Below are 22,041 nucleotides of genomic sequence, written 5' to 3'. Positions count from 1 at the left end.
ACAATCCTTTTCGATAGTTTCTGCCACGTTTCTTAGCACATTATCTTATGCCAAGCTACATCGAAAATCTGTCTCATGTACTTGCGTCTCGCAATCAGCATCAAGCAAGTCCGCGATATGTTATTTTGGCGCTCTGTGCCTACCTAATGATTAGGGAATATAGGCATATAAAGGTTCGAATGGTGTGCTTTATTCAAAGAATTGTGCGTTTGACTTGTATATCTTCCGGTCAACATGTTTAGGTAACATTTGTTTTGTCCCCGAGTGACTTCATAGGCAACATGCCGGTAACGTCGATTCTTATAAGGGTAATAAAGATTGTATGGGGCTTGGAAGTGTCTTGCACTCCTTCTTCGACGTTTTTTGCCCACAGAAAAGTTATGAAAGTGGACATGAAAAGGTCGCGGAGTTTTGCTTTAATAAAGGGATTGTGCTCTTGATCACGCGTATTTGATGCACGAGAATACTTATGTACGTTTTGTTCTCTCATTGAGTTAACTTGTAGACAAAGTGGCTGGAAGCCTGGACATCTATGATGATGATGAAAAACTTTATTTATCCCTCTTTAAAGGGAAGGGGGCAATGGAATAGAGGGTGGGGGGAGGAACTACTTGAAGTAGGCCTCCTTTGTCCTCTCAGCCCACTCCAGGATGGCCTCCTGAAGTTCGGGCCTGGAGCTGCGCAAGGCAGCCTCCTACTGCTCCTCACTAGATAATAATTGCTTGAGGAAAGGGGGAAGGGGGTGCTTAGGGCACCCCCACATGATGTGGTTTAAGTCTGCTCTGGGAGAGACACAGAATTTACAAGAGGGAGAAAGGTAAATGGCGGGATGAATGTGGTGGAGGAGGTAAGGGGACGGAAAGGTGCGAGTGTGCAGCTGTCGCCACAGAACTTCACACCTACTCGGGGATTTGCCCATGAGTGGCGGAAAGGTTAAGCGGTCTAATCGGTAGTGTGTGCAGATTTCGTGGTAAGTAATAAGTCGATCCCGCGCTGTAAACGGCGCCTCCTCCGTGGCGAGGTCCGACGCATCTGATGCCTGAGCCCGGACTGTAAATCCTCGGGCACTGGCATGAGCCGCCTCGTTTCCGGCAAGGCCCGCATGCGCGGGAGTCCAGATTATTGCCACAGTTTGATTGAAAGGATGAGCCAAGAGGAGAGAAAAAGCTGGCTTAGAGACCCTACCGGCTCCGAAGTTATGTATGGCTGCTTTGAAGTCACTAACGATAACTGATGAATTTGGAATTGTGAGGGCCAGGGCTATGGCCGCTTCCTCCGCCTCCTCCGAGGAAGAGCCAGGAATGGAGGCGGCCGCAGCGACCTGCCCGTGAGAGTTAATGACTGATATTGCGTAATGATTTCTGTTCGCATATTCGGCGGCATCAACATAGAGCACGTCTTTAGAGGTGGAGAATTGTTTTTGGAGAGCCTTTGCTCGCTGCCTCCTGCGCTGCTTGTGATACACAGGGTGCATGTTTTTAGGAAGTGGGGGATGCAGAGGTTCTCGTGTATGTGATGTGGAATGGTGTATTTTGTCTTGATGATGGGTGCCGGAGTGATAGAAAGAGTTTGTAGAATGTGTCGACCTGTTGCGGTGTTAGACAGTCTGCTATATTGGGATGTGAGGTGGGCTTCTGTGAGTTCAGAAAGTGTGTTGAAAGTTCCAGTAAGCATTAGCCTTTCATTGGAGGTACGTATGGGGACTCCGAGAGCGAATTTATATATTTTGCGTAAAAGAGTGTCGATCTTATCTGATTCTGATTTAAGGAAATGTAGATATGATGTTGCGAATGTAATTTTACTGATAACGAAGGCCTGAATCAAGCGGAGAAGTTCGGCCTCCTGTAGTCCGCCATGTTTATTGGAGACTCGCCCTAGAAGACGCAGGGTGTGATCGACTGTGGTCTGGAGTGTATGTAGGGTATATGTGTTGAGGCGGTTGCTTTGAATGTGTAAACCGAGCACCCGGAGCCTGTCCACTCTAGTAACGGGGATGTGGTTTAGGATTACCTCTATGCTAGACATGTGTTTTCCGGCCCCCCGCTGGGATGGCAGAAGTAGCAGCTTGGATTTTTGAGGGGAGCATGTGAGATTCATAGCCCCGGCATGAGCCACGACGGCGTCTGCTGCGGCCTGTAGAGTGTCTTGAATCTCTCCGTCTGAGCCGCCAGTCGTCCAAAGAGTGATGTCATCGGCGTAGAGTGAAAACTTGAGATGGGGAATAGACCGCAATGCTTGCGCCATCGGCATCATAGAAAGATTAAAAAGAAAAGGGGACAGCACTGAGCCTTGGGGCGTGCCGTAGCTACCTAAAGCGTATGAAAGGGATTGCTCTGTGCCTATGTGTATCGTTGCGGTACGGTTGGATCAGAAGGTACATATGTAGTCATATGTCTTTCCGCCAACCCCAATGAGATTAAGCTCTCGGAGGATGGCGGAATGTGAAACGTTATTGAAGGCTCCGTGGAGGTCCAGACTGAGAATTGCTTGTGTATCTAGACTGCTATTGGGTGTAATGATGTCATGCTTCATTCTAAGCATGATATCTTGGCAAGAAAGAGATTTTCGAAAACCTACCATTTCAGATGGATAAAGATTGTTGTCCTCCATGTATTTACTGAGTCGGTTGAGGATGACGTGTTCGAATGTTTTACCTAGACAAGAGGTTAGTGATATAGGCCTGAGATTAGAAGTGTTGAGGGGTTTGTTTGGCTTAGGGATAAAAACTACCCTGGCATCTTTCCACGAACTAGGGAGGGTGCCAGTGTCAAAGCAGTGATTGAAGTACGCCGTGATGGCTGTGACAGAGTTGTCATCTAGATTTCGGAGTATTTTATTGTTAATAAGGTCGGGGGGCCTGGTGCTGACATTGTGCGCAGGGTGGCGAGGGCATGGCGAACCTCTGCTTCCGTGATAGCGGCGCTAAGTAGGTCGTTGGGTTCGCCAGTATATTTTGGCATGTCATACTTCTGAGCGGGAGGCAGATGTTTATGGCGGAGGTCGTCGAAGAATCCGTTGAGATTGTTTTTGTGTGCATGTAGCAGTTTGTTTATGCTATGGTTTTGGTGTGCGCGCGATGTGGTAGGATCTAATAAGTGTCGCAAGAGTTGCCATGTGCGCTTGTTATCGAGGTTGTCATGCATGCTTTCACATACCTGGCCCCACTGCTGGCAGGCCAGTTGTGTGGCGTACTCCTGGATCTGGAGGCCCAATTTGGCAATTCTTGCATTGCGACCTATTTCCAGCAGCGTTTACGGGCCACGGTGTTTTTTAGCTTTAGATTTAGATTTCGCTTTTATTCGGACATTTTAAGAAATGCTCACGAAGAGAGACAAAATGAGACAATATATCTGCTGACTAGGCCTACTCTTCGGGCTGCACTTCGGACAGGTACAGCAAAGCACAACACAAAAACAAACAATACACTATGCACAGAGAAGATTAGATGCATCAACAAAATAAATAATCAAGCGCACAAACCATCAGTCAAACACAATGCATGTGTCAGTTATACAACGATGCGTGTCTAACACATGACCAATTTACATAAAAACAAGGAATTAGCAAAATGCAATGAAATATTCACAAATGTGGCAATAGGGATTGGTACTTTATTTAATACATATATAGTATGAACAACGCATTATGGTTTCGGTTCTATGTACATGCAGGTAGTTAATTTTTTGACACGAGGACAATTTTTTTCTTGAATCGCAGTATATTAGTTCTTTTTGCTTATTCCATGATTTCAGGATGTTTATTACACAGGGCAATTATTTGGTTATTTATTGACTGCATTTCATAGTTAGTGCGACATATTGGCCCGTTAAGTGCTACAACACGCAGATTATGTGATATATTTCTATTCAAGAACCTATGAGTAAGTAATTCGGAATCTTGTTTTATTTTGCGAAATATTAGCGCTGCTAGTTGATATCTGTAGCAATCCAAAAACGGCATCACATTACGCGCACGAAATATTTACACATCATCTTAGGTTGTGTGATTTAATAAACCTAGAGCACGCTTTTGCAGGGAGAACAGTTTGTTGGCATCCGTTTTGTTACAGTTTCTCCACAACAAAATGCAATACATAAGTTCGGACTGAATAAGGGGGAAGTACAGCTGTCTTTTAACCCTACCCGCAGTAAGATGATGTAAGCGCCGAATTAGGCCCATAGACCTTGATATTTTAACTCGGACGTTATCTACATGGACAGACCAACTCATATCATTTCCGAAACATACCCCAACAAACTGGTGAGAGTGCTTTCATTATTAAATTGCAAAGAAACATTGTAATCTATTGACTTATTTTTCGGCCGGAAGAGCATAAATTTGGTTTTCTTGGTTTTTTTACGTTTAATTCTAACTGATTGGCTATAAGCCATGTTTAACTTCGCGTAACCAGCGGCTTGATTTTTGCTCAATGCCTTGTAAATTTACACTACAAAAAAAAAGACATTTGTATCGTCTGCATACATGAGAAGGTGAAGAGTGAAATGAATATTTACTATGCCCTTTATGTACAGAAGAAACAGCAATGGGCCAAGGATTGACCCTTGCGGTACACCATACTTGATAATATGTAAGTCGGATTTATTATCACGAATCTTTGTATACTGTTTTCGATTGCTAAGGTAACTTTTCATTACAGCAAGCGGAGTTCCACGTATAACATACATTTCGAGTTTCCTAATCAAAATATTATGCTTTAGAGAATCAAACGCTTTGCGGAAATCAAGCAAGATCCCGGCAGAGTAAAACTTTTCTTCAGTGTTGTTAAGTACGTCATCCTTAATGTGCAGTAGTGCTGTCGGCGTCGATCTACGTACGTGTCTGGAATCCGTGCTGTAGTTCGCAATTGACACCATTTTCTAAAATAAAAAAATATAGGCTCTGCTATATTAAGCGTTCAGCAACCTAAAAAAATAGGCAGTATGGATATTGGACATAAATTATTTAATTCATTTTTATTTCTTCCTTTGAAAACTACAGGTACACGGGCTATTTTCATATCATCTGGAAAAATACGCGTCGCAAAAATGTGGTTATAAATGTGAGTACATCGCTTCGTAATCGAATCAATAACAGCCTTAATAGGAGCAGCAGCAATACCATCATCGCATGAAGAGCTTTTGTTCCTAAATGAGCCTATAACAGATGCCACTTCAAGTTCAGTAACAGGAGATAAAAAGACAGAGTTAGGAAGTGACCCGCCGTGGTTTCTCAGTGGCTATGGTGTTCGGCTACTGAGCACAAAGTCTCGAGATCGAATCCCGGCCACGGCGGCCGCATTTCGATGGAGGCGAAATGCGAAAAGCGCCGTGTACTTTGATTTAGGTGCCCGTTAAAGAAGCTCAGTTGGCCGAAATTTCCGTCGTCCTCCACTACGGCGTGCCTCATAATCAGAAAGTGTTTTGGCATGTAAAACTCCATCATTTAATTTTTTTTTATTTTAGGAAGTGAACGGTCAATATACGACTCGGAAAGTCTGAAATCAGCTGTCTTTGTCATATTACCTAATGAACTGGCATCCAAAAACTGTAAGAAACTTATCTGCAAGGGACGTGCCAGCGTAGTGAATATCACCTATATGTAAATCCACGGGGATATTAACTTTCTTACGACCTATCCAATCCTTAACTGAATCCCAAAGGAATCTTGAGTTATCCACCATTTTAGAAATCTTGTAGGCATAAAATTTTGTTTTGCCTTCTGTAGGTCTTGGTTCAATTTGTTTCTAAATGTTTTATATTCTGCAAGGTCTCCAGGTTCCTTAGTGAAGAAGAAATGCACAAACAGTTTATTTTTCATCTTTCTTTTTCTTAAGGAGTGCTGCTGTATCCCATCCTTTTTTTGATTTCTTATGTTTCTTTACTACTACGTACGAAAAGGCAATGTTATAACTGCAAACAATTTTTTATAAACAAATTGCAGTTTCAAGCAGTTTCAAGCAACAAATTTGTGATACAGATATCTATAAGTGTTTCTGACATCCGTGTTATTCTAGTGGAAGCATTAATAATATTTTAACGGCCACACAAAAGCATTATTTCCAACAGTGTTACCCTGGAGGGTTTATTTTTAGAAATATCTATGTTTAGGTCACGAAATAACCATTGTAAACCATTTGTTAGATGTTGTCCGTTGAAGAAGAGTTCCTATATATTCAAGAAATACATCAGTGTTGCAAGTATTATTGCGATGTTACGGTGGATCACACTAACTACTTCATAATCACTGCATACCGTGCAAACATCACGCCAAGTTTCTTAAGCAAGGCTTTGAAACCTACAATGTCAAAATGAAAGCATAACTGTACGAAATTCCCAGAACGTTGTCGCATATATTATGGTTGAAAGAGTGTTAATCAAGAATCGCTTGAAGCGAATACTTGCACACATACCCGATCAAACGCGAGCGCAGGCACGTGCTCTGGAATTTACGATGATTTATGTTGAACCAATGCCTTAACCTGCAGATCAGATTCCGACGACGGCTGACAGTGCGCGCCACTGTCGCTGTGCCTTGAGTGTTATATATTTTCAGCACACAAGTGTGCGAAATAGGGCGTTAGATTCGCTGCTCACAATTGTTGAATCGTCTTTGTTCTTCAACATCACTTCTACTTGACAGTAAAGACCTGCTACATATTCATTGAGTCAATACGGGTAAATGGACCCCAGACTTTTGTTCCGCTTGTGTTTACTCTTCTAACACAATATTTTACACTTAACAGCCGAATTTTTCCTCCAACAAATTGCAAAATAGAAGAACTTGGATATTAGCAGGATGCCTCCGGAAATAAAAATTTTATTTCTTATTATGAAGGTTTCACAGGAGGGCAGAAAAGAGAAATTCCACAAAAATATCCTCAGCATATTTAAAATTTGCCCGCTTCACGATGACTCATTTCAATTCCTCCTTTGTGCAGTTATACCGACTAGAGGAAAAAAACAAGGAAATATAGATGAAAAAAAAGTTAAACGGACAGTGAAGGGATGATAGCCAGAGTGGAAACACTGTAAGAGCAATGACTGCTAACAGTCGCAAACCTTCGTATACAGTGTGGAGTCGTTATCGAGAAGCGATGTTTGCCTTTGCGGCCTTCAGCATCTATTAGTGCTTAGGCTATGTTCCCAGGACATTTTCCTCCGAGCGCAGTCTGCTATTCAAGAGGCTAATATTAAGCTATCGGAGCAGAGCGTCGAGCTTCTGGCTTTGAGATTCCAGCCTCCATAGGTCTAACGAGACGCGTCGGCCAAGAAACGACAGGATGGTTGCTAATGCATCGTGTAGGCTTACGTATGTTTCTCACGAGACCCAAGACGGCACCCTATCTTCTAACGTCTTATTATTTGGCGTTCCTGTACTGTAAGTTACGTCCTGAAGGGACACGTACCGTAACATGCTCTAGGTTTGCTAGCGTTTAACGTATGTAAAACGAGAAACGCTATTCCCAACTGTTTAAAATAGCGTTTCGGTGGATACATGTTTCTAGTGTTCCCACATTGACAAGAGCAAAAAATATGACTTGTTACAAGTCGTATAGTCACGGTTGATTACAACGGAGTTGTAATCGACCGTGACTTCCACTAAGAAATACGCAGCGAGATACGGCCGATGACGAAGTATATGTGAAGAATGGCAGTCAGGAAGTGTTTATTACCATGAACTGCGGGTGCCTATACCACTGCAAAGGACGAATACTGGGTGATGACTCCAATCGTTTACTCGCCACATCACACATCTACACTGGAATTCAGCTGGTTTTAACAACGCCCGCTTGTACTCTCTCGACCCTTGATTGCGACTTCGCCGGCCGCCTGAGCTCTTCCCTTTTTTACCTCTTTGGGTCACCCCGCCGCTTTCCCAGTGTGCTAAGACATGCTTCCACCGATTTCTATATTACTGCCGAAAATAGTACCTCTTCGTCTTCATGATCACCATCTCTCTCACCTGGACTCTCCCATCACAAAACGATGTTTCCGTGTTGCATATGGCTGGACGTAGCATTTACAATTTCGTAGGAATAGTCAACAGCGCGGCGTGCAATTGGGTGACGAGAGAATAGAACACTTTTCCTGCCACTTTTACATTCGATAGTCTGATCCGTGAGCTACTATTAGCCGCTTCGACGGTAGACCGCTTTCGAATGAAAATAGCCTGTAAACTTGGCCTAAGCACAATTGTATGCACAAGGCCACAAAAGACCAACGGTGCTTCCTGAAAGCGGCGGTAATGCTTGTGCGAACGCTCGCGACTGCTAGAGGCCATTCCTCTGCGAGCGTGTGCACTTTCGCAACCTCTTCGATGTTTTTCTTACATTACTTTTCCTTATCTATGAGTGCTGCTATTAATGCGTTAGAATTACGAGTGTCAAAGCAGAAAAAACGTACATATATATATGCTTGTGTGTGTGTGTGAGTGTGTGTGTATCTGCGCGCACACGTATCGAGTGCGCTCCTGAAGAAGACATTGCAATTTGGTGAACGCGGTTTGAATCATTGATCCGGGACTTCAACAAGCTGTGACGAAACGTTTACCGCATTTCTCTCGCGCTTACCGCTAGATTGCCATTAATTTCTGGCCTCCCCATTTGTAGAGTAGCCAACCGGGCACGCCCATGGTTAATCTTTTTGCCTTTTGCTCTTCTATTTTATGTCCTTTTGCCTTTTATTTTTATGTCCTTTTTATGTCCTTATGGCCGTTTATGTCTTTACTTCTTTTGTCGGTGGCCTGCCTCATCTTTCCAAGGACGAAGTACGAAGTGAAATAAATCTAGATGGGCTGGTCACAGATTTTCCGATGATTGATGCGTCAACTTAAAATTCACATTTAGTATTGAACTCTACATAACAGTGATATAGGTGAGGTGAGTTACAGTTACTCGTGGGTTTGAACTAATAACGCTCTCCACGCAGCACTTTCTTCAAATGCGTGGCTGTTAACCCGAGCGAAAGACAGGAGAGCAACACGCCTTCCCAAAGTATGAACTACTGGGAATGAACCATTATTCGACGGTTGGACATATGTCAAGGGCCCACAATACGATCCACTGTCAATTAGGTATCAACTTGCATTGGGGGAATTCAGATGAAGCATTTTCAAGCAGATAGACGGAGAGATACAGAGAAATAGAACAGAGGAAAACCAGGAAGGTTAACCAGACACATGTCCAGTTTGTGTTCCTTCAGGGGAGGAAGGGGAGTGACGATGAAAACAGAGGGAGAGTAGATAGAAAGAGCTCAGTTTCACGCACATTTCAAGGATCGTGATCTTTGGCCATGACCATTTCGAGTGTCTGCCGGAAGCCCCGCAGTGTACAGGCTTCTTTTGTGTGTGTATGTGTGTGTGGGTGTGCGAGTTTAGAGAGACCCTTGCCTCGAATTGGATCTCGAGGAGAACTTCCACGAACCCGCAACGCGCAGAGGAGGCGGGCAGGCGTCTACAATTCCAGGAGGCGGGACGACCTCTTCCTTGCTGCAGGGTCGGTATAACCCGAGGAAGAGGGACCCTCTTTCTGTGCCGGTCACGTGACGTCGACGGAAGCAAGATCCCGCCCACAATTGTAGAGCGCCTATTTAAGGGACTCCAAACTGCACTTTTAATCACTTCATGCTCTTCTCATTTTCTTTCATCTACCTTTGAATAAACCGTGCAAGTCTCGCTCTAGAAATCGTCTCGCCCTTGCTTGGTCGCCATGGTCTACCGGATGCCTGCAGCCCGCCGACAACGCCACGCTACCCAATAAGCAACGTCGGTCGAGCTTCGATAGGCAGGCGCTGCTACTTCTCGGCAGCAGTGCGATACGCTACCCTGGAGTACGCAATACGAGATAGATTATCCGCAGCAGGTAATGTGTCCGGAAATAAAAATAGGTACACGGCTGCGCTCAAATTTAGCACTAGGGCGTGTCGTAATCGTCGGTGAATTTGTTTTGTGTGCTTTTCTTTTTCGCTCTCGTGCTGTGATCCGGACGATGCTTTTCAAGACCAACTGCGAAGAAATTTCACTTGGGCTAAATTGCTTCTAAATGCTTAGCATATACTATCAATGTGAACTTGACCAAGTCGCGGGGCTGGTAATTGTCTAATTTTCTCAATAGCAGCCGTTTAATAGCGCCTAAGCGGACGACACGTGCACATTATGGCAAAGTGGTAGCAATGCGGAAATGGCAAATGTTGCAGAACCGTTCACGACCGCTGATCTCTCAGTTGCACCTCGGCAGCCTAGGCGGCCATGCGCGTCGCTCGCTCAGCATGCGCAAATTGGTGGGTGTGTGTCGGGGCGTGCTCTCTTGTTGCACACGTGATTTTAGCTGTTCCAAGAATGCCGACGCATTCCATGGCCGTCGGGTGCTCGAATACGTACTCGAACGCAAGCAATGGCTATGCGGTACGCAACGCTGTGTAGAGGAAGACCAAAAACATGTTTTCTGTCGCAGCTCTCAGAGCGCAAGCCTCTACGGTGGTGCAGCAGGTAGGTGTGACGCAGATCAGCCAACACGCGTAAAGTGTGTAAACTACAGTTGACGAAGCTGCACAGGCTACATTTCAGCTCCACAGTCACCCATGCAAGACCTGCATGGCAAATGCTTTCTAGGGATCACAATAAACAATATAAGCCCCGTGGCGCACGCAAACCGAAGTTGTATTCAGGGGTGATATTCTCGAGTGATCACTTCCAGTAGTGGATCCTCTTCGAGACATTTCGCGCGTCTCTACATCGGACGCATCGAATTAGAGAACGGAAGCCTTTCTGAAGCAGCTCCAGAAACACTTTCAGCAGGAACCGCATGCTGCGATTTTCGCGAAGGAACACACGACGCGGTGGGCATGGCGTGCACGCGACAGCAAACCATGCCGGAATTCGACGCCACCAGAGCGAGATCGGCAGGAACTATAGCGCGGCCGGAGCCTGGCATATCTGGCCGTGAGTTTCTGCTCACTGAACGCCGAGCCAACGGCCGTGCAGAAGGGTACACCGCTCTTGCCCGGCCTCCTGCTCTTCTTTCCTTAAATCAGGGTAGGGCTGCCTGTCCCTGGCTGTTATGTCACACGAAGTAGAAGCAACGCTGGCCATCTTTGATCGAGTCATGTTTTTAGTTCTAGAGCAGGAGCAGTTGGGGAGATTGGCGAGCGGCACCCGGTGTCCAATCATTGCAGCAACGAGCTCGCGCCTCAGCGCAAGGTGTGCGCCATTTGGATGGCAGCTGTGCCTCTAGCGAGTCAAGGGAGCGGAGCTTTGTGCTATGTTGCGGGTGTCCAGGCCTTGGTTCCCAGAGGACCGAGGACCCCCAAATTATCGTTTCGTCACGTCAGATTAGTCACGTGGCTCACCCTAAAAGTACTGTTGAACATAAAAATGCAAATTGGCTATTTTCACTCCGAAATTAGCTACTACTCAGAAAGCCAAGAAATTTAGTTTGATGTTAAATTTAATTATTTAGATTCTGTTTAATTAATAAGCATTTATCATGAAATAAGCATTATTATGAAATGATATAGATTATACGTATTTGGTCTACTTTATACTGCAGCATTATATTCCTGGATTTGTAAGCTGGAAATTTATTTTTTACGCTGACCCACGAAATTGAAAATGACATTGCGTGGCCTTGCTTAGCGCTCTCTATGCAATCCTTCGCATTAAAATGGAATACTGCCAGTAACTTCTGCCACCGGATTAAGTTTAACTCCCGCGCGCATGTGGAGTGGCTTTACCACATAGCGTTGCAGCAAAATGGCGGACCTTTGTGCAACTTCGCTCCCTGTAGGATTAAGTGCAGGGACATTGTTTATTTTAGTTTAGGTGGAGTGTTGACTGGAGGAACACTTATAGAATACTGGCGTCAGTCTCCTGCCGAAAAATACGCTGATTCATTTAGTTGCCGACGCTCGAGAGACAGCTGGATTTTCCTCACACGACAGCGATGTAGCAATTTTATTGGACCACCGGCAATTTCTCGCTCTGTCAGATCGTCGTCGCACCTGAATTACTGATGCGCACTATTTAAGTACGCGCAGATAAGTTTCGCATAAAATTGCTTGAACCTCCTTAGTCTCAAGGCACCCAGTTTTAGGTACCTTGCTTTAGACCATTTTCAGGATTACCTCGGAAGCACCTGCTTAAAGTATCCATGCCCGATGTCAAGTCAGATGCTCGTGGAACCCTAAGAAAGTAGATTAGGCAAGTTATTCTCGTCAGATTTTGTAAAAAAATATACACCGACAAGATGTAGAGGCTGCACCGTTACAGAGGATTACAGGAACTCTGAAGAGCGTTCCGAATTCTACGAGGTGACATGAGAGCCTAAAATGAAGAAGCAACATGCGTATCTAGCGCGCGAGGAAGGTCACAGCTCCATATCTGGACCTAAGCAAAACATAACAATAAGAAAGAAGATACATTTTTGCGACGAGGAACAAGACACGGCTACATTATCCGCTAACGTGGAGAGTCTGAAACTTCAAGTGGTTACAAAGGCATCTACCAAAAAAAGAAAGAGTCCTTTCTCTACTGTAACAAAGAAGCCGGCAAACTGAATCGAGTTGAACAACAAATATGCCCGCGAGCTGACTTCTAACCTGAGCAAATTAAGCAAGCTTTAAACTTTACCAAATAATTGAACTGACGGCAAAAGGTGTCGACGCCCTGCTTGGGTCTCGCGTAGGACTGCGTAGGCTGCAGCAGCTGGGGCGCGTTGTATTTTCACAGTCAGCGGATGACTCAGGGATTGAAGGTAAATGCTTCGAAGCTCTTGCTCGCAAACTTCTTAGGTCCGGAGCTCCTCTTCGCGTGACTTAAACAATGAACACATTGTTTCTTTGAACTGGCATTATACCTCTGTTGCAATCAGCGTCATCTAATGCACGAAATTGCTGCCGCATCTAAAGACAGTCTCACCCTACGTTACATGGTTTCATTCCCAATTATACAGCGCGCTTCCTAATTTCTGATTACTTGTCATTCTTAATTACGCAACGCCAGCTTTCACTCTATTCAACATTTCCATGGCTTCTCAAGATTTCGTAATGTATGGCATCAATAGTTCGTGTTTCACTTCAAATTTTAATGAAGTCGTCAGTCTTTACAAAATATTTTGTAGTGACTGGATAACCACAAACAAAGCATGCTCAAATTTTTCAGCACATGATAATTAAGGATGCAAAATACGAGCCTAAAATACATATGCTCAAAGTTTCGGAGGTTTTTGCGTTCTTGTGTTTGTGATGCAATGAAGATATTTTACACCTAGGCTGTGAACGGATACTTTCCTCACTGCTGTGTCCGCGTGTAGCAAAAAATACCGAGGATAGTGCAACGCCGGGCCGACTCGCGGTGTAGGTGACGCAGGTGTTAAGCACTTCCCAAACGTGAGCCCATCCCAAAAATAGTGCAATGCATGGTCGAGCCGTGGCGGAGGCGAAGCAGGCGCTAAGCACTCCCTATACATTTGCCGATCCCGAAGATGGTGCAATACAGGGCCGACCCGCGGTGTAGGTGGAGTTCGACATTGAGGGGCCTACATACACAGCTTCATTGGGGAGCCTTCTTCGCGGAGTGGAAGCGCACTGAGTTTTTGTTTTGTTGCAAACACCTTGGATCCGAATATTCAATCTGTCTGTCGGGGTAACATACCAGGTTGTACGTGAGAATTGTTGTGGTTAATGAAAGTGCCCAATAATCTTTATTTTTGTTTTGTCAAGTCTTGAATTAAAAGCTCAAACATGGTCTTCTTCCAGTCCGCAGCTAAGGTACAATGTTCACTGTCCATTTTATTAATCTACATCGGAACCTTTCACAAGACCCTGCAATCAGTCTAAAAAAAAAAACCTTAGGTTTTACGTTCTGTGCCAAATACCACGCTGTTTTTACAAGGTCTTGTGTCATTCATTTTAAACTGCGTGGAGTGATACTAATCACAATAAGTAACAAAGCAGACACACCAGACTGAATCACTCTTCTGTTGTGTGTCTGTTGTGTGCCTATTTTACCATGACTAATCCTTGGCGTCTTTCTTTGTTGAGTTCTTAGGATATGACTAATAAAAAAATTGGGCTCTCGGTTTTCTTTCTATCCTTCATTAGCGTGACCCATGTCATTCAGCATAGTTCAAAATGAATGAGCACTAAATATCCCAGTTCCTCGTCTTACTGAACGTCTTGTTCCGTTCATTTTCCAGCTTTGGCACCGCCATTCAACATGGTTTCTTTTCTAAAGCCAGCAAGATGTTCAGGCGAAGGCCATTTTGTGAGCATTCTTGTCTAGCCGGTAACAATCAGCACTGTTTGAGCCAGCACCGAAATAACGTACGCCGGACGCTTATGCAAGGCAACTTGACAGGTGCAGCGATTTTAGCAATAAGATTTCTACACGTTATAGAAAAAAAAATCAAGGCCATTCCACTCTTTGAAGGTGGATGACCAGCGAAGCTGTGTACGTGGGCTCCTTATTGGCGAACTGCCGATTGCTGTGCGTCAAACGCCGTATGCACATAAATGGAAAGCAAGGCGCGACTAGTCGCTCCTTCACGATGTCGAGCCTCAGAAAATCATGGGGCACTGGGGGGTATATGTACCAATGTATTGTTGAAAAGCATGGTACGACACTTTTTACTAACGAATCCCGTTGCGCAGAACAGGCCCCCGAGGACACACACAGCGTCACCGTAGTCAAGGCGGTCGTGCGTTGGTCGACGTCCCGCAGTGCAATAATGGGTATGAGGTCACTCGAAAACCAGAAGCCGTCAGACACAACACAGGCCACACGAAAGTTGGTTCCCCACAAACTCAATCTCAAACCTTGCCGTTGCTCCGATGAAACGTTGCAAGTTTGCTGGATAGGGCCAGATGTACGGCTCGCATTTTTGTTCGCCTCGCAATCCTAGCGGGCAGCAAGCTTACGGGACCGTTACCTTGGGAAAACTGAAAGAAAGGAAATGAGATACGCAAGCGCTTAAACCGCCGACAAAGAGAGGGCTGTGCGAACGTAGACATGGCTGACGCGGGTCAAAGTGTAGTAGCTGTTCTTATCAGCTTAACATCTGACACGGGTTGTATATGGACCTAAGATATTAAACTTATCTTTGCAAGTTGGATGATTACTTAAAGCGTGCTTAACATCCACCGCGGGTCGGCCCGTTATTGCACTATCCTTGGTATCGGCGCACGTATGGGGAGAAACTCTCGATTTACACGGCTCGATAGACGCATTCAATTTTTTTTTACAGAACCTAGTCACATACAGTTTCACTGTAAAAAAAAGTGACTGATTGCAATTAGATTTACGTCATTCGAAGCTATAATTGATAAGAGTAGCCAATTAACGTCGCATTAAGGTAATGGAGCAATTGCTAAAAGTAATCGTTTGCTTTTAGTTGCTTTCTTCTCAACGTTCATTATCACTGCACTAATACAGTAAATAGAACAAGCGGACATGGTTGTTTCAGTTCGTCTCCGACAGCCCTTTGCTCGTTGTTTATCTTTACTAACAGTTGTTTTCGAAACTTTTGGTATTCGTCTGCCCTAGTTTTGTTGTGAGGGCATCAGCAGCAACACTCTAAACTCGATCGATGTTCGTGCTGGAGGGCAGGGTGGTATTGTAACAGACAAACACATTGTGCGACCGATTATGGTAACTCATTGGCCCGATATTCATGTCTGGTTCTTCCTTGAATTGTAGGAATTCATTGTCGCTTGGACTAGGGGAAGGAACTTACGGCAGGGTTAGCGAAAACTAAAAAAAAAAAAAAAATTCCATAGGTGATTCGCTGGCATAAGCAGCCGATGTGGCCATCGTTAGTCAGCCTAGTTACCCCTTACGTGGAGCACTTTATTCTAGAGAAATAAGATGACGCTTTCGGCGGCGTTTCGCATGTTGCCTCAGCGACAGCGCACGAATACGAAACCATTACCGCTTCCACCTTACTTCTGTTCGAGCGACTGTCGGAAATGCAATTGAGTTTTCGCTAACGCACTGTGCTCCAATCAAGTTGGATTAACTTATGTGGATTGAAGACGTGTGCAGTAGTTGGCTGCAAAAATAGTGACTGGAATATTGTGGAATGGAATAAATCTTTGGGGTGAAGTTCGCGGACCCCTGCTGGCACTTCGATATGTACGGCTTTCCTCGAGGATCCAGAAATTTGCTCACCCGCCAGCGTTGTATAGCTAACCTTGAAAAAAAAGTGCTTCAGCCCCGGAACGTCGGCAAGAGTGAGTACTACTCGTTAAACAATAAAAAAGGGTGTAGCGTCGCGTCCTGTCAAAGTAAGTTTTGCGCACATTATCTACCCACAATTACCCGTACTGGCACGGAAACTTACGCCCACTCTATCTCCAACTTGTCAATAAGGTTTTGGGCGAAAACTTGAATATACGCACGATATACGCACGATATACGCACAATAAATGACGGACTGCACCGATAGCGCACGAATTGTCGAAGCTGAATGCTTCGTGACGGTCCACAAGAGTAAGCGAGTTATAGCGGTAATGCAACTTTGCTACAAGGTATTACAACGTACAAAACCGATACGTTTCCAGCCTTGCGTGCAGCATCAATAAATCTATCGGAACTGAGAACACCCGCGAGTGATATCAGGCAGAAAATAACGAGATTGTGAACGCAGCGTGCAAATTTACTGAGTCAGAAATGTGACAAGCCGCTTCTAGAAAATATTTGCGAAATAAAGAACGAGAAGCGAAACACACCAATCATGATTCAATTCATGATCGGAACGTTTGGAAAGCTTGGAATACATATTAATCCCCTTTTTTAGAAGAATGATCATATACGCTGCTTGCGCCAATTGGACATAGCTTAATTAGCTGCGAAAGTGCGTTTGTGTGCTCGCGGACGCTGTGGCCAAAGCTTCGTGTCGGCCACCCAGTCACCGTCTACGATATCTCCCGAAACAGAGGTTTGCTTAGCCGAACTGGCGTCACACACACCCATTGTAAACACGGAGGCAGTTGAGGCAGGCAATGAATGCGTCACCGGGTGATCAAACATGGCAGGGCCCAAGGTATTCCCGCGAAAAGGTCAATAGAAACACTGCTTCAGCCGGCTAGCATCTCGTGAACCTCGTGCCGGCACCCTTCACTCGTGAGCCCTCGAGATCAGTAAAACTAATTAGGACCGAAGCCAGCAAGAGTTCACATTCCTCCTAAGGTCGCAAAATGAGCTATTTAAAATAATTCTGCATATTGTGCAGTTCTAAACTACTGCTTGCGCGCTACAATTGCAGAAATATATGTAAATCCTGTGTCAGAGAGTTGGAAATGTGTGAGTTTAACGGCCAGAAATTACGATGCCAGAGGAGTCATAGATTGCACTAAGCGAAGACAAATCACGCAGCACCTCTGACCTCCTATGAAGGTTGCAAGATAAGAAGATACGGGGATTTATTATACCAGACAAGCTGGGAGGCCAGACTTCCAGGAGCAGTGTGTAAATTTGCATCTATGTCATGTTCAGATGGCCGAGGTGTAACTGCAGCACGGTGATTGTAGGAAGAAGGTACGCTATGTGCATGTTTTCATTCCTTTGGACAACGTGTATTGCAGGCCGCGGACATTCTGATGTAGTTGCCGCAAAATTTAAGCACTCAAAGCTGTGTCACCAGTTACAGCTTGCTTCCTCAATAAAGTAACTAGTTGTATTGAATTGGTTGCCGAAGAAAGTAAATTAACTACAAATAGCGTTACCAGCTAACAAGGTAATCGTTAACTTACAAAACTGCCAAAGTGTGCAATTGCATGCAAGCATATTTTTACACATAATTGGTTGCGTAAAAGCCAGTATGGTGCGACTTTCATGCTTCACTACATTGTAATGTTCTCGCACGAATGAAATATGTAATACTCTATAACATGGGAAGTAATGCTACGCGTCTTCTGTTAATCAGGATATTGATTACTACTTTGTTCAAATAAAGGGCGTTCGCCTATATAGCCTGTGCAACTTCACACGCCAGTGCGTATTTTACAGCTTCTCGAGGTGGAAAATATCAGGGCTTTCAGGATCGCTATCTAACGCGGCTCATTTGCGTCACAGAAAGTAACTTTCCTTAGAATACTATTTACATTTATTACGCCCGAGTATTTAGAATGACCAGCACAGGTGCATACTAATTCTTCATGTCAAGAAAGCTAAGGGAAAGGGTGTGCACGTAAACAGAATATACTCTCCTGGCAGTTTCCTTTCTGTCTCTGAGCTTTTTTCATATTTTGCGTTTCTGCTGCGCCGATGAGCGCTCATTTAAGCGGCCACAAAAATTCTTGCTTGCACTTCACTTGCTACTTGACTACCCGTCCTACGGAGCTCATAACATGTCGGAACGCGCTACCCTTGGTATTGCGGTGCTGGCAGCGGCCCTTTTAGGTAAGCCTTTTCACAACGGCTGTTGATCCGCACATCCATACATGACTCGCCATCGTTGCGCAGATATCTTTCGTGCAAAATGCTCACTAACGCGCACGTGAGTGTCACTAAAATGTCTGTTCTGCCAACAACGGGAACATAGACAAATCTGGTGGCATTTTTGAGCTCCGTGTGACTAAGCACTCTGCCGATTTCTTTGTCTTCGTTACCATCAGACTCGCCATAGGCTAGTTCTGACTTCTTGTAAGCATTTATTATTCTCAGAAGCTTTCACCTAAACCTTTGGGCGGTACGTCGTTCTTTTCAAACGATACACTTTTCACTACTAGAGAGGTGAAAACAGGAGTGCACAGGTGATACAAATGCAGCGGTTTGCATTATATGTGCCCTTGTTTTGCTGCCTTGGTCAATGCTACGGAAAACTCTGCCTTTCTAATTACAACTGCGCGAATATCAGTCACAGCTTTTGGATTGTAAATGCGCTTAGGCAAAAAAAAAAAAGAAGAGAAAAAGAAACGTAGTATACGAGACGTCATAGACATCTACGATACTTAGGCCAGTGCATGTTGAAATTTATGCGAGAATTGTACTCGTAACTCTGCCACATGCCTTTACTGCGGGATGCATTCAAATTTCGAAAAATCTGAGAGGACAAATTACAGAGACGGACAACGCCCGCTATCGTGTTCTAAACATGTATTACTTCGCCACAGTTTATGCTATGTGCGTTACAAAGGCCCAGTGAATAAATGTTCCTACTAACAATTATATTGTAACAGATTTCTTCGAATACGTGTCATGCTTATTTTTTGACAGGAACCATGAAATATCCCTAAAATCACATCATGTAGATTATCATAAAAGTGTGTAATAGAATGCACTCAGGGGGCAGAAAATTTTGTCCTGTTTCTTTTTCGTGTTTTGTGCTGTTTGTGTTTTGTTTCTTCGTTTGTTGAGTTCTTTCTTGCTGACTTTTGTTAGGCGTGACTTCAAAACTCGATGCGTGCATATACGGAAAAGTTTCTTTATCAACACACGCATATGGAAGTCAGCGCCTGTCCTCGTCTTCCTACGCATTTTTGTCTCCGAGTGTCCGCTAGCTGCAACATCATAGTGCAGCATTTGTTTTAACTGCTTGGTCATATCCACCTTTCTGTATTGCACAAGAAGTGTCGCGTGGACACACGGATTGCGTGGCCAACCAGTTCCCCAGTTGGCTTCTTCGTGGTTGTTAATGTTTCATAAATTCTTTTAACATGTACACAGACTCCGCGCATCACGTTCGATAGGGGAAACGTAACTGCTTTTATCTATCTTTCTCTGTATATACAAATGGATATCATAAGAAGCCAACAAAGACACCAAGGGCAAGAGAGGGGAAATGACTTGTTCTTAGTAATTGAATTAAAGAAATGATAAATTAATGGAAATGAAAGTGTATGAAGAAACAACTGGCCGCTGCTGGGATACCAACCCATGTCCTCGCATTACGCGTGCGATGCTCTTACCAGTTTAGCTACCGCGGCACCGTTTTCCCATCCACTTTCTGCAGTATTTATGTTTTACTAGGAGAACAACCCTAGGAGAGTTAGCTAGTGCCGCCGCTCACAAACCTTGGCACCTTGGAGGGGGATGTGGAACACCCTTTCTACAACAGGCATCACGAGTACGTAATCTATTTGGGTGTCGGCGACTGGCCAGTAAACCGACACATGCTACCTGAAGGCATCAATGTTGGCTGTTCCGAGACCCTCGTAATTTAATGTAATAAAAGACGGTCTGTACAAATGGATGGCTCTTTTGAGTTGTAATTAGGGGAGCATGACGGCACTCCTCGAGAACAATCAAGCACCTTCCTTTGGAAGGATATGCGGTAAGAAAAGGTCAACGGCCTTAGCTGTATCCTGAATCGTGACTATCAGAGATTTTTCTTCTTCTGCTGCTATGGAAAATTTCACATATACATTAAATTTTATTGAAACTTTCCAGCTTTATAACGATATTGTCTACGTTGTGAAACTGTGTGATACCGCGGTGAACGGTCAGAGTAAATATTTCTCGCTGAGGACCTATGGTCGTAGAGGCAGATGCGCTTAGAAGCACGAATGACGCGGTGCTCGGTCCAAGCGAAAAATGGTGCATTTTTAGATTGTTGAAAGGAACTTTTACCAGGATAGATGCTATGCGCCCACGCAATAACGTATAAGAATGTTGGGGGCACCGCAGCGTACCTGCACAAAGGGAGCACTATAAAATGAAAGCTTGAAGCGTATGCATGTCATCGAACCTGTGTTCAAAACTTCTGGCGGCAGTTTGGTACAGCAGACCCGAGAGTCACTCCGTTAGTAACAACTTTCGCGCTGCTATGCTCAAGAGTCTCATAGGAGCGAGAAAGTGTGTGCATCAAGTTATCAGATGATTGATATGCAAGAAAGAAACGAGGTTTGTTTATTATTGCGCCTTAAAGCAGGCCGTGTCTGTCTACCATTTGGCGCAAGTATAGCATGGCTTACTACTTTGTTCAAAATCAAGAAAGGGGCTGACAGATGGAATATCACACTGTGGTATAAAGTGTGTAAACAGGAATAAGGTGCCTCAGAAAGGCTGGCCAACGTTTCGATAGGAGGACCTATCTACGAAGATAGGTCCTCCTATCGAAACGTTGGCCAGCCTTTCTGAGGCACCTTATCCCTGTTCGCAAACTTTATACCACTTTGTTTGTTAGAATACAATACCCTTATTGTGTGCTATGCAGACATCATAGTTCCCAATTTTCTGAAACTTTGGGTTTTGCATTATCAACGCAGGAAGTATAAGCAAAGCCGTATTGGGGGGGGGGGGGGGGGGGGCGTTATAATATTTTCTCCCTGGTGTTCTTTATTTTGCACCGAATTTGCAGTAAGTAAGCGCTTTTTCGACATTCACCATGTCCTCAAAATGCGTGAATCACGTTCACAGAGAATCATTGGCCTATGGCGCCACAACAGAAAGGGATGAATTAAGAGCGCTGAAATATTTACCGTATGCTGTGCCCAAAGTCCTGGCACCTTTTCATTTTAACGCGCATTTCTTCATATTGCTCATGCTAAGTAATTGGTATGCTGTGATGCCCAATACGGAGTTTTCCGTTTTCTCACATAGGTCAATGTGTGCACAATTTGTTGTATACTACCTACTACCTGTTAGAAGTATAAGCTCTGAAATAAAACAAAAGCCTCTTCTTCAACGTAACCGAAACAAACACAGTATGTTTTAGATATATACATCGAGAAAATTTATCTTGCAAGGAAGATGAACCGCCGGTCAGCAAAGGGGACATCCAGCGCATTAAGTACAAAGAAGGTGTGCTGGTCAATCGGGCGCATCACCAGCCATTACGTGCGGGGCCAGTTCTGGCTGCTCACAGGGTAAAACATCAGTACCGAGTATGACTTATCCTTCCTCGGACACCCTAAATCAAATGGAAATCAAAACCACTTTATTTCAATGTCGCAATTCGAAGAATACAGATGTTGAAGGCAGTGGACTAAAAGCCAGGAAACGGCTTGACGAGGCCAACGGTCCGTTTAACTTGGCACAGACGGATGGCAAAGATAAGCGCAGAGCTAAAAGATTGAACATAGTGGAACATGAACATAGTGGAACAAA

General features: G+C 44.4%; 1 protein-coding gene and 1 pseudogene across 1 annotated transcript in view; both read left to right on the top strand.

The window, feature by feature from the left end:
- LOC126534023 (arylsulfatase I-like) overlaps positions 1-22,041 on the top strand; it is a 94,557-nt gene that overhangs the window by 46,212 nt on the left and 26,304 nt on the right. The window lies entirely within an intron of this gene.
- Positions 15,004-15,183, top strand: LOC126535014 (U2 spliceosomal RNA; annotated as a pseudogene).

The sequence above is a fragment of the Dermacentor andersoni genome, chromosome 7, assembly GCF_023375885.2.
Source record: "Dermacentor andersoni chromosome 7, qqDerAnde1_hic_scaffold, whole genome shotgun sequence".
Classification (NCBI taxonomy): domain Eukaryota; kingdom Metazoa; phylum Arthropoda; class Arachnida; order Ixodida; family Ixodidae; genus Dermacentor; species Dermacentor andersoni.
Note: the sequence above shows the minus strand (reverse complement) of the source record. Positions and strands in the feature narration are given on the sequence as shown.